Source organism: Cydia strobilella, chromosome 1, assembly GCF_947568885.1.
Source record: "Cydia strobilella chromosome 1, ilCydStro3.1, whole genome shotgun sequence".
Taxonomy (NCBI): Eukaryota; Metazoa; Arthropoda; class Insecta; order Lepidoptera; family Tortricidae; genus Cydia; species Cydia strobilella.
In genome coordinates this window covers 14,555,971-14,561,970 of record NC_086041.1, presented here as the reverse complement: position 1 = coordinate 14,561,970, position 6,000 = coordinate 14,555,971, and positions in this window count along the sequence as shown.

Here is a 6,000-nt window from a genome sequence, read left to right as displayed (position 1 = left end):
CGTTGTTTAAAAGCAGCGCCATTTACAACAAGGGATATATGAGTGAGACAACTTATTCAGATTACTAGTCTTGGACAGACCAAAGAGGATATAATAAGATAGAGCGGTACCGTCATAGTAAATTTTGTAACCACTGTAAATTCACTGCCATCTATCGACATACTTTAAAACTAAAAATGAAGATTTATAAAAATACGTTCAAATGTATTTAAATGTGGATAAATGATTTTTTTATTTGCATTAATTTTTAGTGTTCCGTGCAAAACTTTGTTTTGACAAACGGAACACTTATGGGATCACTTCGGTCTTGCAAATCAGTTAAATGCGTTTTTCTCAGAGACCGTTTGACATAGATACCTAAAATTTGAACAGTTATAGCAATTACCACCACTAATATTGTACATAAGTCAAAACCGCTTATTTTTTATTTTAGGGGGTAATTTAGGGGTTGAGAGGGGTAACCTGTTTTTTTATTTTATTTGTAAGAATCGAGTAGGGTACCATTAGAAAGCTTGCAAAAAATTGAGTCGATAGGCTGATTTTTGAGTTCATTTTAGACTGCAGTAGTTTCGATAAAAAAATGCATTTAAAGTTGCAAGTTTTCATACAAAAAGATTCGCCTCTGTCCTGGGAATTTTCGGAAAAACTATAGCTAACAGGCAGCTAACCAGCCAGTAACCAACTAAATCGAGTATGGAGAGGCGGGAAAATTATCAGGTTAACCTTATCTTTATTAGTTTTTTAACTGCAGCCTGATCTTAGGTTACTCAGGTTCAGTTAGTAGCTTGGATCAGCTTCTTAGACTGGTAATTTCATATTAGGAAGTCGTTTTAGCGAGAAAGATCTGTACTTAAAACTTTGGCATTGAAATTAATGATTTATGTGTGTGACACAAAGTTTAATTCAACTTGCTTATTTTTGTGGGTTATTTCATTTTTTTTTAATAGTACCAAACGCATGAGAGAAAAAAAGATCTACAAAATACAACCTTGTTATAATGCAAATAAGCTTAAATTTTGAACGGGCTTTCCAACCAATGGACTATCTCAATGTCGTCGCTATACTTACTCAACCTCATATCTGCAACAATCATTTGATGGAAATGTCGCTTTTCTTTCATTCGGAATACGGGTGTTTTTGTCATCAAATGAGTGTTGCAGATACGAGGTTGAGTAAGTACGAGGGCTGAGTGATAAGTCTGGTAAAAATTAAACAATTTTTGTATGTTTTGACCAAAGTAAATATTTATTTTTCGACGTAGTCTCCATCTAACTCAGTGCACTTATTCCATCGTTTTTCTAGCTTTTCGATTCCCTCCGTATAGTATGATTTCTCCAACCCTTCGAAATACGCATTAGCTTCTTCGATGACTTCCTCGTTGGAACTAAACCTTTTTCCGCCAAGCCATTTCTTCAAGTTTGGGAAAAGAAAATAGTCGCAGGTGGCCAAGTCTGGAGAATAAGGCGGGTGTGGTAGCAATTCGTAACGTAATTCGTGTATTTTAGCCATAGCAAGTGCACAAGTGTGCACCCGTGCGTTGTCTTGGTGAAAAAGGATTTTCTTCTTCGCCAAATGCGGTCGTTTTTCCAATAAAAATTTCATGAAATCGCTGCAGTAAATTAGCATAATATTCGCCGTTGATTGTTTTGCCTTTTTGAAGGTAATCAATATATATTACACCACGGGAATCCCAGAAGACAGTAGCCATAACTTTGTTCGCCGATAAAACTACTTTGGCCTTCTTCGGTGCGGGTTCACCTGAAGCAATCCATTGTTTTGACTGTTCCTTGGTTTCTGGTGTATGATGATGGATCCAGGTTTCGTCGACAGTTATAAAACCACGCAAGAAATCATTCTTGTTACGCCTAAACTTCGCCAGACATTCCTCTGAAATGGTTACTTTAGTGCGTTTTTGATCAACCGTGAGTAAACGCGGCACCCAACGGGCGGATAGCTTTTTCATATCCAAATAATTGTGTAGGATATTACGAACCCGTTCGTCTGAGATGCTTACGATATCAGCAATTTCACGGACTTTTACCCTGTGGTCATTCAATACGATATCGTGGATTTTGGTGATCATCTCTCGTGTAGTGCCTTCAACTGGGCGTCCGGGTCGGTCGGCGTCAATAGTGCTTGTACGACCACAACGAAAATCCGTAAACCATTTGTGAATTGTGAATCATCTTAATCTATGGGGCGGAGTCCCCATAATATTTGTCTATTTTTTTTTGGTATCCGTAATTTTTTTTTTTTTTTGCAAAAAATGTTTAGTCAGAACACGAAACTCACTTTTCTCCATGTTTGCTAACCGCATAGCAATTTTTTTTTTCAGTTGTAAAAAAAAAAGTAAGCATGCGAACTGGCTGAAAATATACAATTTACCACCAAAAAGGTTCTATTACAAATTGTCATTATTAAATTTGTGAATATATTAGCTTGAATATCGTTTTACCGGACTTATCACTCAACCCTCGTATAGCGGCGATGTGCTCAGTAAGAATTATATTTATTGTTGCAGTAAACTTTAAATTTTTAAATTAAGAATTCCGTTCTTCATTGTATTTTTGTTTTTTTACACAATTTACACACAGAGTTAGTAAGACGTATAGAGATAACAAAGTCATTTAATATTTATTAGAGAGTATCTAAATCGCACTTAAACTATCGTGAGACATATTTCAAAATATTTATCAGTACGGTTTTTACTCACTATTATTTTTAGTCGCTTTTGGCGACATGTTTCGGATTCTTTGGGAATCCTTCCTCAGGCACGAGTGTCCGCGGCGGTTGTACGTCGTGCAACTGCCCGCGCCGCCCGCCTCGTCGCTCGTTGCGCACGCGCTGATGGGGCGGGGGCGGGGGGCGCGGGGCAGTCCGCAGATGGAGTCGTCAAGTGAAAGTCTGGTAGGGCGGCTGTATCGAACGAAGTCAAGCACACTGCACTCACTGTGTCCCCGCGATCGTCACAACACACTTGCCGCTTGACCCTAGGTATTATAGGCTTCCATGCAGGTGGCAACATCCAGCCTCCGTCCCGATTGAAATTAGGGCGGCGTGCAATTTCAATCGCCTCGCGAATCTTACGCGGCACAAAACATTTCTCCCGTACCAGTAATCTCGCTTTATCGAAACGAATGAAATGGGACGCGCCTATATCGTTCGCTTGCTCTGCCACCGTTGAGTTCCTGGTGTCCATGTTCTTTATTATCTTTATCTAATTTGTCGAAACAATATACACAATATTCCTTTGCATTAAGTACGATGACATTTGTGTATAATTGTATACAGTAAGTATGTATATTTTTGAAAGGATCGGTGAGAGCAGCAACCAGATCCCGTTCTGTTACGAGAAAATAATCTTGGAAGACCTAGTATATGACAATTAAAATTTTTAATTTATAGTTTTTGGAAACAGGTAAAGTTGACGAAATTGAGCCGATGTTGTTCACTTTATCGGCCCGATTCGATCTTTAAGATACGTCAAATATTACGATTATATTACGATACGTTTTGGTTTGAACAAACGTCACTTTTGACACTGACATATCTAATACATATCGTATCTAGTCGTAATATTTGACGTATCTTAAAGTTCGAATCGGGCAGTATATTTCGTCAACCTTAAGCCAGCGACAAAAATATCAGTTAAGATTTGGTACTCATGAATCCAAGTTCTACTAAAATATTTTTTTCTTTTAAAAACAATAAAGGAAAAGATTTTCTTTTTTAAATTATTTGAAAAACACGATAATATTATATATTTTTCCTCGTCCTAAATTCAAGACGTGCAAAAAATATTAAAAACTTACTCATAACTTATACTTTTTTGACAGCTTAAGTAGAGTAATAACATTAATGCGGTTTATATTGTTATTAAAACATTATAAAAACTTAATTATAAAAACTCTTGACTGAATTCAGTATAATGTGAACGTAGTTTAGCGAAAAGGATTCATCCATAAAATATTATGACATTTAAATTAATTGATTTTCTGTTTGAAAGAAAGATATTTTTGTTAACAAATTGTGGATTAGATCCTTTTCTCTAAACTACGTCCAATTATTGATAGAGTCCGAGTGTCACTATGTCATCATTAATGTCAAATTTCCATGAAAATATGACGTTTATCTCATTCTTACACTCATGGAGACTATATAAAGGAGCCAAATCTCTATGTATGAAAAGTGTCCATTAAAAAACAGTAATTAGGCGGCGCCACCATACACCGAAATACTACCAAAAACAACCTACGTAATATGGTCGGGTTATTTGTTGCCTTATATGGTTCATGTTATTCCCAGAGCCTAACTAGCGCCACCGGAGAGATTAGGAACTATTATTTAAAGCTGAAAGCGGTCACTTTTGCAACAATTCTGCCATAAGAGATTGGCATCCTTTCTATACCATCCATACTTACACTACTTACTTACACTCTCTCACTTTGTTAGCTTAGACAAACTCTACATTTTTAGCAGTTCTAAATAATATTAAAGTCTATATATATATGGCATGGAACTAAAAACAAAATCAAATCAAAATAATAAGTTCTAAATTTAATTCAAATTGAAGCAGTATAGAATACCGAGCTATAATGGTGAACCATAAAATTGACCTATTCGAGTCTGAGCGCTAGGATGTAACGTTGCACTTGCCGTTTTTTTTTTTTTTTTTCAAGAAAGTATAACATTTAAAACTTATACAAGTTTCGCCAAACTTGCGTTTAACGGCGAAATGGTGCACTCATTTTCAATGTTAGTACCTTAATCTAAATTTAATACTTAACTTATCTTACTAAGGTTAATACTTTTATATTACATTAACAAAGTGTAAGTTGTAGGTATATATGTTGTTATTCTTTAAGAATTTATTTGTAGTTTTACATGTATGTAAAATGTATGATTTTGGTGCAATGAAGGATATTTATTTATTTATTTATATACAATATTTACCTATCTTATTTATTTAGTCATGCGTTGTACCCAATAGCAACTTCTTAATTTTTGATTTAAAGATGTTTTTACTAGCACACTCGTCTTCTATTGTTAAATTGTTCATTATTCGCGGTGTGATATACTTGCGCGTCCTTTTACCATAGTAGTTGCTAGCGGTTGGTTCCACGTATTTACGACGTTTTAACCCCCTCGGCGCTCGGGTGTATACTCGCGGAGTTTTGAATTCGGGATTTTTAAATTGATCAGTTGCTATTAAGTACTTAACTTTATCATGCACTGGCAGGATGTTCAATTTCTTAAATAAGATCGTGTAATCGTTACTACAGTTTGCTCTAGTTTTTTTGTCTATTATATTATAACTGCACAACTCCTATAAATTATCTCCTAGGTTTTTGTCGAATACAATGGCTCGCTTTTCGTATATACTTGCGAATTACTACATTGAGGATGAATGTGTCACTGAGTTTCATAGGATACTTTCCGAAAACACAAATTACCGTCCCCGCGACGTACTTTTGATGCAGGCTATGCATCTAATCGAGCCCGTTCCCGCCGAAGAAGATCACTTACTTTGACTACTTAGTACTTCCTTAGCACTTCCGTATCCAATCTGTTCCTTACAAATGGCTTAATCTTCATTAAGTATCTAAAAAAAATGGTTCATTGAAATTTTTATTTTCTGTGATCTCTTAACTACACGGTAATGACACGGTAGCTTCTACGTTTAATTAAACGTGGAATTACGAAACGAAAACGTAGAACTAACATTAGTAAGTAGCATTTGCACATAACAAGCAAAATGGAATACCTTCACAGCGCTTTGTACGTCGTTTTCCTATGAAAGGAAGATGTCTTGCGATAAGCGATAACTCAAAAACGACTTGACTGATCATGTTGCCTATATTTTTGGTTTAATGTCTTTATTAAACTCTACATTCACGTTTTTTTTCATACTTTTCGACCCATGGTTCAAACATATTACGTTAGACATGGCAAAACTACGTCTGGTTTTGAGGTTGACTACGGAACCCTAACTAAAAACAG